Below are 20,342 nucleotides of genomic sequence, written 5' to 3' on the forward strand. Positions count from 1 at the left end.
TTCAAACTCTGTAAGCATGGAAGGAGGTTAGCTTTTCAAATTTTCCAAGGTGCCAGGTAGATTTTAAAGCTGAAATCTAAAACTAGATGATAATTACAGCCAATATTAGAGAGGAAACTTACTGAATAACCCCTTTTTACTGAGTCCATGAGCTTACTAAAGTTAAGATGAGGTTCTTTTGGGGTCAACTTTTAACTTGAATAGTAGTTCTTAAAATAGGACACTTTGGTTATTTCTTAACCAATCAGCAGTTTATTAATTCACCAAGAGTCACATCAATATATCATCAATAGTTCCCCAGTCAAGCACAGTCCCAGCTGATTATTAGTGTGTGTGGTACATACCTAGAATAAGTCTTGCAAGCAACTGTCAAAGAATAGGGTTGAAGCTCAGTGATTACACCAAGGGACAATCTAAATCACCAAAAAGTCTTATTATATTTACTTATGATCATCAATTCTTTCATACTTTGCACATTTATCACTCTTCTTGTACTTCTCCAAGATATAAGGATGTACTTGTCTCTGAGGGACTCCTGTTTTTGAGTGGATTGGTCCAAAAGGGGCAAGTTTAAAGTATCAAAAGCAATTTCTTAAAGTTACAGTTTAAATCTCTCTGAGGTCAATTTGCTTGAACTTATACATGAGAGCATGTCTTCATTCACAAATATGGTAATTTGAGATCTCAGAGAGTGTAGACTTAAATCAAGAGAACCCCAGTTATTTATATTAAAGAGCAGAAGGGGAAATACAATCTTTGAAATGAAACCTCACCACTTCCTCTTATCCTCTTAACTCTGGGACGTGAGGAGAATCCTTTCCACCTGGCTGGTCCAGGTGTCCATCACTCTTGTGATTCTGCAACTTCCTTATGGTTTCAGTGAACTCTGGGGTCCCACATAGCGACATCAGTTTTGCATAAAACCCAGTTTCAGGGCTCATTGTAGGGGGCACCCTTTCATGCATACTGGACACCCTCTCATGCATACTGTCAAATGAGTGTTCAGATTGCAGCTCTCTGTTTATCTGCTGCTTCCATTGATATCCCGTAGATGACAATGTTGTACAAAAAATTCTTTATCCTTTTCTTGTCAGAGATTTTTTATGTTGGATTTATCTCAAGGATTTCATTTCAATATTAGCCTACATTGTCAACTGGAATTTTCCCCTTTTTAAGTAATTCTTTTTTAATAGTCAAAATTATATCCCAATTTAGATCTATCAATATTCCTTCTTTCTTCGTCTCATGCAATTCTAGAGTGCCACAATTATTTAAAATGAAAACCGACAAAATCCCTTATAATCTTCCAAGTGTGATGGACATACGTCCCACAGTCTTTCCTGATACATAAGGATTTCATGTTATTTAGAGTTTGCAACAGAACAAGAGACATAGCATTCATACAGACAGATGTGGTCTGACTCATAGTGCAGTTTCTTTTTTGGAGCGAAAGACTATTGTCAGGGCAAAACAGATTATATATGATACAGTATCATAGAACTGGAAGGGACCTCAAGAGGTCACCTAGTCCAGTCCCCTGCACTCATCTAGATCATCCCTGACAGGTGTTTGTCTAACCTGCTCTCAAAAATCCCCAGTGATGGAGATTCCACAACCTCCCTAGGCAATTTAATCCAGTGCTTAACCACCCTGACAGTTAGGAAGTTTTTCTAATGTCCGACCTAAACCATCCTTGCTGCAATTTAAGCCCTTTGTTTCTTGTCCTATCCTTGGAGGTTAAGGAGAAGAATTTTCTTCTTCCTCCTTGTAACAAACTTTTACAATTTATGTAATTGAAAACTGTTATGACCCTTCTCAATCTGCTCTTCTCCAGACTAAACAAACCCATTTTTTTCAATCTTTCCTCATAGGTCATGTTTTCTAGACCTTTAATCATTTTTGCTGCGTTCCTCTGGACTTTCTCCAATTTGTCCACATCTTGCCTGAACTCCAGCTCCCAGAACTGGACACAATATTCCAGTTCAGCCTAATCAGTATGGAGTAAAATGGAAGATTTACTTCTCATGTCTTGCTTACAACACTCCTGCTAACACATGATGTTTGCTATTTTTGAAAGTGTTACACTGTTGACTCATATTTAGTTTGTGACGTACTATGACCCCAGATCCCTTTCTGCAGTACTACTTCCTAGGCAGTCATTTCTCATTTTGTATGTGTGAAAATGATTGTTCCTTCTTAAGTGGAGTATTTTACATTTGTCCTTATTGAATTTCATTCTACTTACTTTAGAGCATTTCTCCAGTTTGTCCAGATCATTTTGAATTTTAATCCTATCCTCCAAGGTACTTGCAATCCCTCTGTTTGCACACGATACAAAGCTCAATCACTGATGAAGATATTAAACAGAACCAGACCCAGAACTGATCCCTGTGGGACCCCACTCGATATGCCCTTCCAGCTTGATTGTGAACCACTAGCAACTACACTCTGGGAATGGTTTTCCAGCCAGTTATGCACCCACCTTACAGTAGTTCCATCTAGGTTGTAATTTCCCTAGTTTGTTTACAAGAGACATTATTAAAAAACCTTATCAAAGTAAAGGTATAACACACCTACCACTTCCCCCCGTCCACAAGGATTGTTACCCTATGAAAGAAAGCTATTAAGTTGTAAAAGCAGCAAAGAATCCTGTGGCACCTTATAGACTAACAGACGTTTTGGAGCATGAGCTTTCGTGGGTGAGTACCCACTTCGTCAGATGCATGGGTACTCACCCACGAAAGCTCATGCTCCAAAACATCTGTTAGTCTATAAGGTGCAGCAGGATTCTTTGTTGCTTTTACAGATCCAGACTAACAAGGCTACCCCTCTGATAGCTATTAAGTTGGTTTGCCATGATTTTTTTTTATATTTGATTTACAAGGCAAACAAGTGTATTTTTGGGGTGAAAACACATGATTTGGATTATCTTGGGTAACAGACAGTTTTGGATTTTACCTATATTTTGGATTTGGAATCCCTATTTGGATTTCATGAGAGAGTGTTTTTGATCCACCAGTTTTTGAGTCACTTTTTTCCCCTATACTCAGGGGTTATGAGATCCAGTTTCAGGACTTGATTTTCAAGCCATCGAGAGCCAAGAAGCCACATGTAAATCATCAGAACAATTACTGTTATTGGGCAAGCAAACAATCAGATGCAGGTACCATACTTACATATGTAAACGAGGCAGAAAATGCCACAAAGCTGCTAGGATGTTGGGCCTTTTTGTAGTGTGTATTTTTTTTAAATAGTTATCAGGTGCTTTACAGTTAACTCATCTGCAAAATGCTACAAGTATTAAAAAAAATCCATTTAAACTTTCCACACTCCATGAATATGTACGGACATAGGGAACATCAGTAATTTGTACTTAGTTCAGTTACAAATTTAGGCCAGGACCCTGCAGTGAGACCCACAGAAGTGAACCCTTGTGCTCACATACAGCTTGTTTGCAGGAGCAGTTCCATGGTAATTCTGACCAGGACAAAACCCCTCTTCCTACATACATGTGCTTTTCAGAAATATGCATTATCAGAGCACTGTACTTTGAGCCTCCATCATGTTCATCTTATATATTGAATTCATTTACCTGAATTATTGTACAGAGCAACACAAGTGTTACTGTCTCTCAAGTTGTCAAGGTTCCTTTCCCATTCTGAACTTTAGGGTACAGATGTGGGGATCTGCATGGACACTTTTAAGCTTAATTACCAGTTTACATCTGGTATCGCTGCCACTATCCCCCAAGCACTACTTTTTTCCCTGGGTAGTTTTGAGGGACTTCACCAGTTCCCTGGTGAACACAGATCCAAACCCCTTGGATCTTAAAACAAGGAGAAATTAACCATCCCCATTCCTTTCCCTCACCAGTCCCTAGTGAGTCCAGATCCAATCCTCTTGGGTCTAAAAACAAGGAAAAATCAATCAGGTATTAAGAAAAAGGTTTTTAATTAAAGAAAAGAAAGGTAAAAGAAAACCCTCTGGGAGAGATTAGCATACCGGCTACTCTCACAGACAACAGATTCAAAACACAGAGGATGTTCCCCTGGGCACAAATTTAGTTACAAAAAAATACCCAATTTGATTCTACCTCTAATTGCACAAGACAGGTTACAAAGAAATAAACATAAACCTAATTATTCCTTTCTAAAACTTACTACTCTGATAAGAGGCTGGTTCCTTGATCTTTTTTACTCTGGCTGAAACTGAAACTCTAAACAAAGAAAAAACTGTCTCCTTCCTTTTGAAACATCTTGTTCCCCCATTGGTTCCTCTGGTCAAGTGTTAGCTAGGCTAGGTGAACTTTTTAACCCTTTACAGGTAAAAGAGGCATTAACCCTTAACCATCTGTTTATGACACAAGTAAAGCATCATGTTAGAAGTTTTCATACTAACAGGTTGGAGTGTTTCTTAATGGAGCCTGCTAATGCCCTCAAAATACTGCACTTCTTTTACAAAACGTATATTTTCTTCTTACAGAAAGAAAACAGGATGGCAGATACTTGGTCTATGGCATTTATCTGTTCTTGACTGATTTTTTCTGGCAAATCTGATGGAGTGTTAATAGCCTCTGCCCAGGTAAGGCTGCTTCCGAGATCCCTCTCTAAGGCTAATTTTGACTCAACACTTCCCTTGGGAAGTAAATATATATATATATATATATATATATATATCATGTCTTATCAGCAAATAGCACAAGCACTGGCAGTCCCAGGTCAACTGCATAGGCACTTTGACATTTACAGGCTTGAAATCTCTCCTTATAAAGTTGGTGCAGAATTGTCTAACATTTCTGACTCCCTCTAGCAGACCAGCTAAAGCCCTAGCTACACGGTGATACATACGGAGATTTGGACAATAGCGCTTCTCTCTGTAATCCTACCGACAATTGCTGGCCTTGATCAGGAATCCCTGGGTGAGGTTTTCTGGCCTCTGTTAGCAGGTCTGACCAGATGATCTAACCATGATCCTTTCTGGCCGTAAAGCGTACAGATCTCTGAAAACGTTTATGGTGCTTTTCCCATTTGTCAGTGAAGATGGCTGCAGCCTACACTAGATCAAGTGGCTAGCTACAGTTGAGCAGGCCTGACGCCAGCCCCTCTGCAGCTCTGCTCCAGGAGCTTCTTAACAGCTCTGTGCTGGCATCGGCTGGGGAAGCTAGACCCTGAGACCCCGAACAGGCAATCATACGGCCCTGCTGTACTGAAAGCACTTTCTGTTCAGTGCCTTGTCTCTTCAGTGCTATGATATGATCACTGATGCAACTGATAGGTATTCAAGCTCAATAAATGTCTTTTGAAACTGCCTCACCAGATAACTAGCACATTCCTCCAAGTGCATCTGTGACTGTTTCAAAGATGGAAACTTAACACGTTTGACAAGAAAAGTGATTTAAAATTATCATCACTTAATATACCCACTACATGCATCTGACGAAGTGGGTATTATCATCACTTAATATACCCACTTAATATACCCACAAATTATCATCACTTAATATACCCACTACATGCATCTGACGAAGTGGGTATTCACCCACGAAAGCTCATGCTCCAAAACGTCTGTTAGTCTATCAGGTGCCACAGGACTCTTTGCTGCTTTTACAGATCCAGACTAACACAGCTACCCCTCTGACACTTAATATACATAAGTCTAATATACTAATGTATAAAAGGAAAATTGCTACCCTCACATCTCTTTACTTGTGACATTTTTTATGCATTAGCAGAGCACAGTGCCATTAAACCCACCACTGGCCTTTCTGTGTCCTTACTAAGGAACTGTGATTAGGGGAAGAGTCATAAAGTCACAAGAGCAGTTCTTGCAAAACATTGCAGGTGTGAAGAAAGGTGATAGATGACCACATCTTTCAGTCAGCATGCAGAAGATACTCAATGACTAGGAATGTCCATCACAGTTCTCACAAATACAGCAGTAATGGAGAGTAGGTCACATGGTTCCCTAATTAACAGGGCAACAATTTCAAAGCTTTCCTGCTTCAGCATGTTTTTGTTAGCTGTATTTAATTAATTAAACAGCTAGCTTAGTTCTTATACAGCATTTTTTATCAGTAGATTTCAGTGCTCTACAAAAGAAATGGATCGTTATCCCTGTTTTAAAGATGGGAACACAAAGAGGCAAAGTGACATGGTCACCCAATAAGCCATTGACAGAGCCAAGAATAGAACCCAGGTTTTCTGAGTCCCAGTTTCATGCTCTGTCCACTAGACCACATTACCTACCTGGCAATTTTTTTTCAGAGTACAAGATTCAGGTTGCTGAAATTCACTACACTTGAAATTCATCTAATTTCCTCGATATTTGGTGTTCTATTGATTGGCTGGACTAGGGGACTCAAGAACACAGAATCTTGTACTGCTATAAAATGAGAGCTTGATAACAGACCCATCATCTATCTTTGCAAGTCCACATAGGCTTAAACTCATTGGTAAGTTAGTGGCTTAATCACGGCATGTGCTGTGTTAAATCATTTCTTCACTAGGAGAAAAAGGGAAATAGCAAAGATTTAGAGGGTTATGGGCAAATACCTGAAAAGCTCAGAGCTCCTGCTCACAAAAATTACAAGGGTTTCCTTCAGCTGCCTCAATATGCAATTGTTGCATCTCCTCAGCAGTGCTTTAAAAATAAGGGCACGTGCCACTCATACCCTAAGGTACAGCTGCACATCTACCTCAGGCCATGTGCAACAAGACATGGAAAATGACACACATTTTCAATTAGTAGGTAAAAGTGTGGCTCTACTTTAAAGGTGACCTTGCAGGAATGGCTCTTGGCCTTCTGCATTCATTGCATCTCACAGGCAGTGCCAGCTAATGTGATTCGTTTGCAGCTAGAGAGATGTTTCTTCTAACTATGAACCCTGCAAGCAGTCAGGTTTGACTGTTCCTATATAGTTGCCAATTTTCCAGTTACAGAAAATCAAACACCCTTTCCTAGCCCCTGCCCCACCCCTTCCCGAGGCCCTGCTCCCACTCACTCCATCCCCTGTCCCTCCACCCCTCACTCTCCCCCACCCTTGCTCAATCGCTCATTTTCACCAGGCTGGGCAGGGATTTGTGGTATTAGAGGGGTCATGGGTTCTGGGGTGAGGCTGAGGGGTTCAGAATGCAGGGGAGAGTGGGCTCTGGGAGGGACTTTGGGTGCAGGATTAGGGGTGTGGGCTCAGGGCTGGGGCTAGCGATTGGGGTGCAGGAAGAGTGCGGGCTCTTGGAGGGAGTTTGTGTACAGGAGGGGGCTCAGGGCTGAGGCTGGAGGTTGGGGTCCAGAAGGGGGTGTGGACTGCGGGGTCCAGGAGTTTGGGTGTGGGAAGGGGCTCAGGACTGGCATATGGGGTTAGAGTGTAGGAGGGATTTTGGGTGTGGGAGGGGGCTCGGTGCAGGGGCAAGGTGTTTGGGGTGTGGGAGGAGTGCGGGCTCTGGGCGGCACTTACCTCAAGTGGATCCCAGAAGCAGTCAGCATTTCCCTCCAGCTCCTAGGTGGAGGTGCGGCCCAGCAGTTCTGCGCACTGCCCCCGTCTGTAGGTGCTGCCCCCACAGCTCCCAGTGCTTGCAATTCCTGACCAATGGGAGCTGCAGAGCCAGCGATCGGGCCGGGGGCAGTGCACAGAGTCCCTGTGACCACGCTTCCACTTAGGAGCTGGAGGGAAATACCAACTGCTTCTGAGATCCATGCAGAGCTAGGGCAGGTTGGGAGCCTGCCTGAACCCCGCTGTGCCACTGATCAGACTTTTAACAGAGCCGGCAAGATCCCTTTTCGATTGGATGTTCTGGTAAAAAACTTGACACCTGGTAATACTATGTTCCTATCTCCAGTATCAGGCTCTGGAAGCTAAGCCATCCCCTCAGCTATACCTGTGCAGCCTGATTGACTTCTGATTTTGCCCTCGCTGACACCTGTGTCTCCACTGCTGGGAATGGGGCTGCACACATGCAGCCAGGACGCAGTGTGGTCAGCATCAGCTTTATGCTCATTATGAGACACAAGACAGTGCCCTGCTTGACTGTCTGGGCCCAGAGCTTTTTCAGGGCTGGCAGCTAGAAACAACACGCTTGTATACAAACCGGGTGTGGAGATCAGTGAAACATCATGAATATCTATCCAGAACTCGCAAGGCTGCACCATCTCTGTGGTTTGAGAATGTATTTTACCTTTCTGTAATGTTACCATTCAACCCCGCAAACCTCAGCAAGTCAAAGTCAAGGCTAAATATACATGCAAAACTCAAAGAATCTCAAACATTCAAAACTATAGAAAGGCACATCTAATACAGACAAACTTATAGAATCATAGAACTAGAAGGGACCTCGAGAGGTCATCTAGTCCAGTCCTCTGCACTCAAGGCAGGACTAAGTATTATCTAGACCATCCCTGACAGGAGTTTGTCCAACTGGCTCTTAAAAATCCACAATGATGGAAATTCCACAACCTCCCTAGGTAATTTATTCCAGTGCTTAACTTCCCTAAGCCTGCACCCATAGAGGTGTCCTGAGAAAGTCAAACTCACACCACCCTCCTTGCAAAGCTGAGAGTCTCAATTCAGTGCAAACCTGAGACTGGGGTTTGGAGCAGCCGAAGCGCTAGCTGGCATTACAGTATGCACAACTGAATGGGGCAGACAGGGCCAGCACATAGACCCACCACAGAGGTAGAGCTGTGCACCTAAAGCCTGGCATAAGAGTGCTGCAGCATGCATGTGCTTGTGGTCAGGAGCCACTGGAGCAGATGGTGGCTTTTCATTGTTGACAAGGCTGGATTGAGGCACAGGCACTCCAGGCTCACACTCATGGTTCCAGCCTCTGGACCATGGTTTCACAGCAGAAGCTGAGCTTTGGATAAATTTCTAGACCATAGGGTAGCAAAGCAATGTTTAAAAATATGCCCCAAGTGTAACCAATGCAGTGACCTCTATCTGAGTCTGCAGAGTGCCTGAAACAATAGCTCCAAAAGGGGGAACATCCTCCCGCATCACAAGGCAGTGTTAATTCCAGGGTCTACTGCTGTGGGGGGCCTGACACCACCACCATACCAGAGGAGGGCTCTGGGTGGCAGGTGGGGAAGAGGGTGATCCCTGCAACATCCTGCCCCCTGCTGCGCCAAGTGGTGTTGGGGTGGGGGACCAGGCCAGGGCAGAGGCAGAGCCATGAAGGCTTGCCAGTATTGTGTTGCACCAAAGGCTCCAGATTTCCTTCATCTGGTCCTGAATGGAGTTGTTCTCAGCTGGCATTGTACAAAGCAGAACAGGCTTTCCTGAGGGCTCGTTGAGTGTAGGGCTACGGTGAGCTGAGAGCAAGATGCGCTGTGCTGATGGCAAGAGCAAAACAAGGGCCAGACCTTCCCCTCTCATGTCAGGCATGGGCCAATCTGTGCTGCTCATGGAACTGTGGCTGAGGATCTGAATGACTTGATCCTTTGCATAGAGCAGGGTAATGAGTATGGAGTCAACACATAATTTCCTGTCACTGCTCATGCCAGGTAGTCACTACTGCTATTCACAGTAAGTTAGTGATTTTACAGTTTTTTAAGGAAATACAGTAAGAAAGGAGAGGATCACTAGTGTTCCTCAGGAAACCAGCCATGTAGACGGTGTACACGTGTATACCTGGATTTGGCTGTGTAGGTCATGACTCTTTAAGAAATAACATTTAGTCTGTGTTCACTGCTAGAGAAGGGGGAACACTACCCTGCCTCCTTTCACAAAAATGAAGTGTCCATGACTATTTTTTATGAATACTATACCAGTTCTCAGTAAATGTACCTAGTCTGTAAAGTACTATATGGATCATCATTTCAAATCTGTTACATGCATGGAGTAACTTTATTGATACTTGAATGTTCTCTGGAGTTGTAATTGGATAGGCTGTGTGTATAACGCTTTGTGCGGTAATCCCCACACACTAACCAGAATTGGGCAGAATCGGTACCTTTGATGGAAAATCTTCAAGCAGTGACAAACTCTACACAAAATTTGCCTACAGCTTCAGCTGACTAATGTGGCATTCTTCACTTCATGGCTTACATTTGTATGTAGTGTTCTGGACTATGAAACATTAGCTGTCTTTCAGTCCGGTGTCACAGGTAATGAGCCCTTCAGATCAAATTCTTAAGGTTGAAAAGTACTTTGGGATCCTTCTGGATAGAAGCATTACAAGAGACATTTATTATTTACTCCATTTTTCAGTGTTAAGTAGCTGCCATGTTCTACTCTAGGGATGGCTACATGTCAGCTAGAGATGTGACAAACACCACATTTTATGTATTGTTTCTTGTACATGAATACAGTCCCACTGAAGACATTTTGAATCACTTGGAGAACAGGAACATGACAGAGAGGATAGCAGCTAGTCCCATGTGCACAGCGCATCAACTGAGACAATCAGCATTCAGCATGTAATCAGTCCTGTAACTTGTTATGCAAGCCCTTCATTTTAAGATATTATGGAATATAATGAGTGAGCTAAAGACTGACAGTGTCCCAGAGTTCCTGTGAAAATATCTAGCCAAAGCTGTGCACAGATTCTGCAAGGCTGAAATTTCCCACGGGAATGCGAAAATTACTATTCCAACAAGAACCACTTTTAAGGCAAGGCCCTGGAAATCCATGACACTATTGTCAAATGTGTTAATCCTCTATATGCAGGCTCTTTAGCCATGTTCCATTGTACGGCACATGCTCAAATGCCTCTGACTTCTCAGTTTAATGTCAATAGTGTGGAGACCCTGTGGTGGTGGATCACTGATCTTTACAATACCTGCAACCAGAGTGCAGAAAGACCAGCAAGAGACTGTTGCACTGGCTTGGGTATATATATGAGGCCAATATATATATGGTAAAATAGTAACAAAGTGTGGTTCTCAGCATCAGTGTTATGTGAAGGCCAATCTTCTGGATCAAACTCTTTGGGAAGGGTGTTGCTCTTTAGGAATCCGCAATTTCATAAAACAGAGACATTCTGAATCCTCTACAGTAGGTAAGAACTGGTTATCAGCCACTGTCATTTCCTCCAGGGTAAATCCTAGATGCACTCCATGACATTATCTGGGCTGCAGGCTGCTCCAATGGTCCCCAAGAGGCTCTCATAGATTGAGGACAGAAATCCTGAAAGGTTCTGGGGAAGAGTCACAAGCTGATATTGTTCTGCTCTGAGGATTCAAACAGTGATTCCTCATTCTGTTCTCCTAGGGCTCTGCTACAGCAGCTCATCTGCAGGAGTTCCAGACCAGAATGGCCAGATGTGTGAACAGACTCTGCTTAATGAGCAGGGCCCTGCTGTGACCTCTTTCTAGGACCCTCTCTGGATGCTGCATGTTTTCAGAACTGAGTCATGGCAGAAAAAGCCCAAACTTCCAGACATGTTTTCTCGAGAACTCCTGACAAGAAACAGCAAGACACAGCCTCTGAACTAAGTCTCAAAACAGCTATCCACTGACCACCAAAAAAACGGCTGGGATGCTTGAACTGCACAGAGCTGCTGCGGAAATGCAGTAAGAGAGCTTAAGTCTCCATTTCCTAAACAAGCTCCAGAGCCTGAGATGTCATTTGCTCCACATACAACCCTGCCAGGAAGTGTTGCCAGATTGCTATCGCGGGGAGCACCATCCCTGAAGAGTGCTGTGCAGCAGTGCTCCGTCTGGAAGAGCGCACAGGTGTGCTGAGATGGGCTGTTCAGATGAGCAACGTACACCGCTGCTCCCGAGAAATACCAAGGGAGGGCATAAGAATGACCATACCGGGTCAGACCAAAGGATCTAGCCCAGCATCTGTCTACCGACAGTGGCCAATGCCAGGTGCCCCAGAGGGAGTGAACCTAACAGGAAATGATCAAGTGATCTCTCTCCTGCCATCCATCTCCATCCTCTGACAAACAGAGACTTGGTACACCATTCCTTACTCATCCTGGCTAAAAGTCATTTATGGACTTAACCACCATGAATTTATCCAGTTCTCTTTTAAACACTGTTATAGTCCCAGCCTTCACAACCTCCTCAGGTAAGGAGTTCCACAAGTTGACTGTGCACTGTGTGAAGAAGAACTTCCTTTTATTTGTTTTAAACTTGCTGCCTATTAATTTCATTTGGTGACCCCTAGTTCTTGTATTATGGGAATAAGTAAATACATTTTCCTTATCCACTTTCTCAACATCACTCATGATTTTATAGACCTCGGTCATATCCCCCCTTAATCTCCTCTTTTCCAAGCTGAAGAAACCTAGCCTCTTTAATCTTTCTTCATATGGGACCCTTTCCAAACCCCTAATCATTTTAGTTGCCCTTTTCTGAACCTTTTCTAGTGCCAGTATATCTTTTTTGAGGTGAGGAGTCCACATCTGTATGCAGTATTCAAGATGTGGGCGTATCATGGATTTATATAAGGGCAATAATATACTCTCAGTCTTATTCTCTATCCCCTTTTTAATGATTCCTAGCATCCTGTTTGCGTTTTTGACTGCCTCTGCACACTGCGTGGACATCTTCAGAAAACTATGCACGATGACTCCCAGATGTTTTTCCTGACTCGTTATAGCTAAATTAGCCCCCATCATATTGTATGTATAGTTGGGGTTATTTTTTCCAATGTGCATTACTTTACATTTACCCACATTAAATTTCATTTGCCATTTTGTTGCCCAATCATTTAGTTTTGTGAGATCTTTTTGAAGTTCTTCACAATCTGCTTTGGTCTTAACTACCTTGAGTAGTTTAGTATCATCTACAAACTTTGCCACCTCACTGTTTACCCCTTTCTCCAGATTATTTATGAATAAATTGAATAGGATTGGTCCTAGGACTGACTCCTGGGGAATACCACTAGTTACCCCTTTCCATTCTGAGAATTTACCATTAATTCCCACCCTTTGTTCCCTATCTTTTAACCAGTTCTCAGTCCATGAAAGCACCTTCCCTTTTATCCCATGACAGCTTAATTTACGTAACAGCCTTTGGTGAGAGACCTTGTCAAAGGCTTTCTGGAAATCTAAGTATACTATGTCCACTGGATCCCCCCATCCACATGTTTGTTGACCCCTTCAAAGAACTCTAATAGATTAGTAAAACAATTTCATTTTATAGAAACCATGTTGATTATTGCTCAATGGTTTCTGTTTTTCTATGTGTCTGACAATTTTATTCTTAACTATTGTTTAGACTAATTTGCCCGGTACCGAAGTTAGACTTACAGGTCTGTAATTGCCGGGATCACCTCTAGAGCCCTTTTGAAATATTGGCGTTACATTAGCTAACTCCCAGTCATTGGGTACCGAAGCCGATTTAAAGGACAGGTTACAAACCTTAGTTAAGAGCTCCGCAACTTCACATTTGAGTTCTTTCAGAACTCTTGGGTGAATGCCATCGGGTCCTGGTGACTTGTTAATATTGAGTTTATCAATTAATTCCAAAACCTCCTCTAGTGACACTTCAATCTGTGACAGTTCCTCAGATTTGTCACCTATGAAAGCCAGCTCAGGTTTTGGAATCTCCATAACATCCTCAGCTGTGAAGACTGAAGCAAAGAATCCATTTAGTTTCTCCGCAATTACTTTATCATCTTTAAGCGCTCCTTTAGTATCTTGATCATCACGGGGCCCCACTGGTTGTTTAGCAGGCTTCCTGCTTCTGATGTACTTAAATAACATTTTGTTATTACCTTTGTAGTTTTTGGCTAGCCGTTCTTCAAACTCCTCTTTGGCTTTTCTTATTACACTCTTGCACTTAATTTGGCAGTATTTATGCTCCTTTCTCTTTGCTTCACTAGAATTTGACTTCCACTTTTTAAAGAAAATCTTTTTATCTCTGACTGCTTCTTTTACATAGTTGTTAAGCCACAGTGGCTATTTTTTGGTTCTTGTATTGTGTTTCTTAATTTGGGATATACATTGAAATTGGGCCTCTGTTATGGTGTCTTTAGAACGTGCCCATGCAGCTTGCAGGGATTTCACTTTAGTCTCTGTACCTTTTAACTTTTGTTTAATTAACCCCCTCATTTTTGCATAGTTCCCACTTTTGAAATTAAATGCCACAGTTTTGGGCTGTTGAGATGTTCTTCCCACCACAGAGATGTTGAATGTTATTATATTATGGTCACTATTTGCAAGCGGTCCTGCTATAGTTACCTCTTGGGCCTGCTCTTGAGCTCCACTCAGGATTAAATCTAGATTTGCCTCTCGCCTTGTGGGTTCCCATAGCAGCTGCTCCATGAAGCAGTCATTTAAAGTATCGAGAAATTTTATCTCTGCATTTCATCCTGAAGTGAAATGTTCCCAGTCAATATGGAGATAATTGAAATCCCCCACTATTATTGGGTTCTTAATTTTGATAGCCTCTCTAATTTCCCTTAGCATTTCATCTTCACTATTTCTGTCCTGGTCAGATGGTCGATAATAGATCCCTAATGTTATATTTTTATTAGAGCATGACTTTTCTAGCCATAGAGAGTCTATGGAACATTTTTACTTCATTTGAATCTACATTTTCTTTCACGTATAGTGCCACTCCTCCCCCTGCATGACCTGTTCTGTCCTTCTGATATATTTTGTACCCCAGAATGATAGTGTCCCATTGATTGCTCTCAGTCCGCCAGGATTCGTTATGCCTATTATATCAATAGCCTCCTTTATCACGAGGCAGTCTAGTTCACCCATCTTATTATTTAGACTTCTAGCATATGTGTACAAGCACTTAAAAAACTTGTCCCTCTTATTTGTCTGCCCTTTTCTGATGTGCCAGATTCTTTTTTATGTGACTGTTTATCATCTGATCCGGCCCTTACATTATCCTCTTCTGTCCTCTGCTCCTGATTATAACTTGGAGATTCTCTATCATCAGACTCTCCCCTAAGAGAAGTCTGTGTCCGATCCACATGCTCCTCTGCAGCAGTTGGCTTTCCCCCATCTCCTAGTTTAAAAACTGCTCTACAACCTTTTTAATGTTTAGTGCCAGCAGTCTTGTTCCACTTTGGTTTAGGTGGAGCCCATCTCTCCTGTATAGGCTCCCCCCATCCCAAAATTTCCCCAGTTCCTAATGAAAGCAGATTTAAAAACGCAACCTACTCCTATTCACAGTGCATATCAGACCACCTCTTATTGCCTGGAAGCTCCTGCTCCTCTTACTCAGGCAAAACTTCCATTGAAGCCAACAATCCTTATGCATTCCCTAAAATTCCTTTTGTATACATATCCACAGCATCAGCTAAAACACAGGTGTTCCTCATGCTACTCATGGGTGGGAGGTGCTCCCTGCAAACATCTGCAGAGCTATCTTATTATCTTCCTCCAGATCCCTCCTTAAAATACTTCTCTGCTGTGAGGCCTACAATAAACTCGACAACAGTTACACTGCTGATGTGTTGTGACAACAGGCTGCCATCAAGATTTTCTTTTTTAAGTCTCCCGATGCTATTTCTTATCTTGTACTTAGACCGTGAGCTCCTTAGGGCAGGGATCCACCTATCACACTGAGGTTCTGGTCCATGTCTACGGCTCAGAGGCATTATTCCAATACAAATAAAGCCAATGATAACCAACACCTGCAGCAGTTAGAGCTAGGTTTTCAAAGTTAGGCCTCTGCTATTGAATATCTAGGTTTGCATGTACCTGATGGAAATAAGCTGTCTGTAGACAAATTAGGAATTTGGGTGCCTATAAGGCCTGTTGTGCACCTCCCTGGGTATGTCCATGGGTAGTAGCTGATATGGCTATGGGCACTTGCACATACAACTTATGAATGTACATCGTACAGAGATCTGGCTTGTAATGCAGCACTGTATTGATGGGATGCCATGTTAGAGTGATGGTTTAATTTTTTCATAATATAGGACATCTCTCTAAAAAGAATGTAAGAACAAAATCATCTGACTGACAGCATTTAGCTCTTTAGCACAGACATTGCTTTAGAAAAAGATTATCAACAGCAGGAGAAGCCAGATGGAAATGTTCCTCCAATCCCCAGCCCCAGGACTCACACCCACAGCTCCTCTTCACCTCCAAATGCCTTTCTGAACTAGGTTCCCAGGAAGGAGAACAGAGAAGGAAGGTATCAGAAGGGTAGCTGTGTTAGTCTGGATCTGTAAAAGCAGCAAAGGATCCTATGGCACCATATAGACTAACAGATGTTTTGGAGCATGAGCTTTCATAGGTGAATACCCACTTCGTCACATGCATGTAGTGAAAATTTCCAGGGGCAGATATATATGCAGGCAAGCTAGAGATAATGAGGTAGTTCAATCAGGGACGATGAGGCCCTGTTCTAGTAGCTGAGGTGTGAAAAACAAGGGAGGAGAAACAGGTTTTGTAATTGACAAGCCAGTCACAGTCTTTGTTTAATCCTGAGCTGATGGTGTCAAATTTGCAGATGAACTGAAGCTCAGCAGTTTCTCTTTGAAGTCTGGTCCTGAAGTTTTTTTGCTGCAGGATGGCCACCTTAAGGTCTGCTATAGTGTGGCCTGGGAGGTTGAAGTGTTCTCCTACAGGTTTTTGTATATTGCCATTCCTAATATCTGATTTGTGTCCGTTTATCCTTTTCCGTAGTGACTGTCCAGTTTGGCCGATGTACATAGCAGAGGGGCATTGCTAGCATATGACGACATATATTACATTGGTGGACATGCAGGTGAATGAACTGGTGATGGTGTGGCTGATCTGGTTAGGTCCTGTGATGGTATTGCTGGTGTAGATATGTGGGCAGAGCTGGCATCGAAGTTTGTTGCATGGAATGGTTCCTGAGCTAGAGTTACTATGGTGTGGTATGCAGTTACTGGTGAGAATATGTTTCAGGTTGGCAGGTTGCCTGTGGGCAAGAACTGGCCTGCCACCCAAGGCCTGTGAAAGTGTGGGATCATTGTCCAGGATGGGTTGTAGATCCCTGATGATGCGTTGGAGGGGTTTTAACTGGGGGCTGTATGTGATGGCCAGTGGAGTCCCGTTGGTTTCTTTTTTGGGTTTGTCTTGCAGTAGGAGGCTTCTGGGTACACGTCTGGCTCTGTTGATCTGTTTCCTTATTTCCTCGTGTGGGTATTGTAGTTTTGAGAATGCTTGGTGGAGATTTTGTAGGTGTTGGTCTCTGTCTGAGGGGTTAGAGTAGATGCGGTTGTACCTCAGTGCTTGGCTGTAGACAATGGATCGTGTGATGTGCCCAGGATGATAGCTGGAGGCATGAAGGTAGGCATAGCGGTCAGTAGGTTTTCGGTATAGGGTGGTGTTAATGTGACCATCACTTATTTGCACCGTGGTGTCTAGGAAGTGGACCTCCCGTGTAGATTGGTCCAGGCTGAGGTTGACGGTGGGGTGGAAGCTGTTGAAATTGTGGCCATCACATACAGTCCCCAGCTAAAACCTCTCCAACGCATCATTGCTTTCCAGGATAGAGTCTCCCCTTGTGTAAGTATGGCTGATATCACCTCTCCTAGATAATACATTTAGTCATATTAAAACACATTGTTTGCTGGTACCCAGCTTGTCAAGCAATTGTCAAGCAGTTCAGATTGCTCTGTATCAGTAAGCTGTCCTCTTCATTATTTACCACTCTCCCCATTTGTGCGTTCTCTGCAAACTTATCAGTGAAGATTTTATGTTTTCTTCCAGGTCAGTGAAAATGTTAAATAGCCTAGAGCTGGGAACCAATTTCTACAGAACCCCACCAGAAATACTTCGAAAATGGTTTCTGAGTATCTTAGAACATCAGGGTTGGAAGAGACCTCAGGAGGTACCTAGTCCAACCCCTTGCTCAAAGCAGGACCAGGTCCAACTAAATCAATATAAAGAAATGTTTCAGTTTTTCCATTAGTGACATTTTTGAGATAAATAAATTGTGCTGTCAACTATTTTTTCAAAAGTATTAAGGAAAAGTTGTTAGATCTAGAAAAGACCAGGTAGGTTCTGTATATGTATACATATTTTTATAAAAAAAGTTTTACCAATGATATTTTATCACTTTATCCTGTTTGTCCCATCCTTCCTTACAGGGTTGAGATGCTAATCTAATAGAGGCATCAAGTCATTACATTTCTCTTAATTCTTCTGGCCACATATCTTCAACTGGCAGTTGTTGTTCAGCTTTCACCTACAGAAAAAGCTTGGGAATTTTCTACATAGTGAGCAATTGTAAGAGAATCCAAACTTTCGAAGAGTATATGCCAAACCTTTACATTTCTAAGAAACCAAAAATACTTCCTTCCTGTTGTGCAATATTAGGGTTTGCTGGCTTCAGAACAAAGTAAGTAGGACAGCTTGTTAACATAATGGATGATAGACAAAGTCACAGATTTATAATTAACAGGAGAAAGATATTTCAATAGTATTTTGCTATATTTGATTGAAGGCAGAATCTTATGAACCCTGCCATGACTAGGCTTCACATTTCTGTTAAACAGGTGGCAGCTCTGTAGAAAGACTTGTTGAACCGCACAGCTGAGATCCCTAAAGCAGTGGCACCACTTGGAGTCCGAGTGTGCTAGGCACTGTATAAACTCATCGGAAGAGAATTTCTGCCACCACAGAGTTCATAGTCTAAACAGACCCAGGGGAGAGGGAAGTGACCTGCCTGTCATCACTCGCTAGTCAATGGCTAAACCAGAAACAGAACCCAGATCTCCTGTTTCACAGACCAGAGCCCCGTCCACTAGACCTGCTACTACTCCTGGAGGTGGAGGTGTAACTGCCCCTCCCAACTCTTCAGGGCTGACCTGAGCACTGGAATGGTTTACCTAGGGAGGTGGTGGAATCTCCTTCCTTAGAGGTTTTTAAGGTCAGGCTTGACAAAGCCCTGGCTGGGATGATTTAGTTGGGTATTGGTCCTGCTTTGAGCAGGGGTTGGACTAGACACCTCCTGACGTCCCTTCCAACCCTGATAGTCTATGATTCTGTGAGAGGAAAGATACCTGCATGATCTCAAAGGTGAGTCAGCAGCATCTCATGAGCTGAATGCTGCTGAGAAATCCAATGGTGCACACACAGTATGCATGGCCGGTAGATCATCCAGTATAATATTCTGCACTTCCATAGTACCTACAGCCAGAGATCTCAAAGTGCTTTAGAAATATGCATAAATTAAGTGGCCAGTTTAAAATTTAGTCTAACAGCTTCCATAAATCATGAGGTTGGCCAATGAGAGTAGTACAAGCCTCCTTCATCGGCACACCTATTTAGTGGGAACAGACCAGGGCTGTTTGCGACTGCCCACAGACAGAATGCAGATAGACAGTGTGACAGACAGTGTGACAGACAATGACAACAGATTAACAGCCCTTCCCACCACCCTGCCTCACACTCCACTGTCAGAGCCAGTTCTTGGATTCAGAAAGGGGGTAAAATGCATTCCAACCTGCCCTCTCTGCGGAGACTGCTGATTTGTGCCAGGTGTGAGAGAGCTTCCCATAATCTCATCACTAAAATTAAAGGTCAAAACTTCATTTCATGCAGGCCAGCCGATGAGTGGCCGATACTGTTACAGAATTCCCTCAAGCTCTGAAATTTGTGGGCATGCGGAAGTCATCATGCTCTTTGGACACAGCACTAGTCGTCTGTATAAAGTACAAGAATTGCCAAGACCATGCTATAAAGACAGCTCTGCATCTTTGCTCTTTTTCAGTGTACTGAACAGGGTCAGTTTTTCAATGGATTCCATTAAATGTGCCCCAAATATTTACATGCACATCATTACTGTTATTGGTTTACACATGTTCTGATAGAACAAGGAGTAATGGTCTCAAGTTGCAGTGGGGGTGGTCTAGGTTGGATACTAGGAAACACTATTTCACTAGGAGAATAGTGAAGCACTGGAATGGGTTCCCTAGGGAGGTAGTGGAATCTCCTTCCCTAGAGATTTTTAAGGTCAAGCTTGACAAAGCCCTGGCTGAGATGATTTAGCTGGGGTTTAGTCCTGCATTGAGCAGGGGGTTGGACTAGATACCTCCTGAGGTCCCTTCCAACCCTGATATTCTATGATTCTATGTGCACCTAGAGACCCAACACAAATTTGGGGACCCACTGTGCTAGGGATGGTATAGATACACAGATGGAACATAAGAATGGTTGTACTGGGTCAGACCAAAGGTCCATCAAACCCAGTATCCTGTCCTCTGACAGTGCCCAACGGCAGGTGCCCCAAAGGGAATGAACAGACAGGTTATCATCAAGTGATCCATGCCCTGTCACTCAATCCCAGCTTCTGCCAAACAGAGGCTACGGACACCATCCCTGCCCATCCTGGCTAATAGCCATCAATTGACCTATCTAGCTCCCTTTTGAACCCCATTATAGTATTGGCCTTCACAACATCCTCTTGCAAAGAGTTCCAGAGGTTGACAGCATGAAAAAAAAATACTTTGGCAT

The sequence above is a fragment of the Gopherus evgoodei genome, chromosome 4, assembly GCF_007399415.2.
Source record: "Gopherus evgoodei ecotype Sinaloan lineage chromosome 4, rGopEvg1_v1.p, whole genome shotgun sequence".
NCBI lineage: Eukaryota > Metazoa > Chordata > Testudines > Testudinidae > Gopherus > Gopherus evgoodei.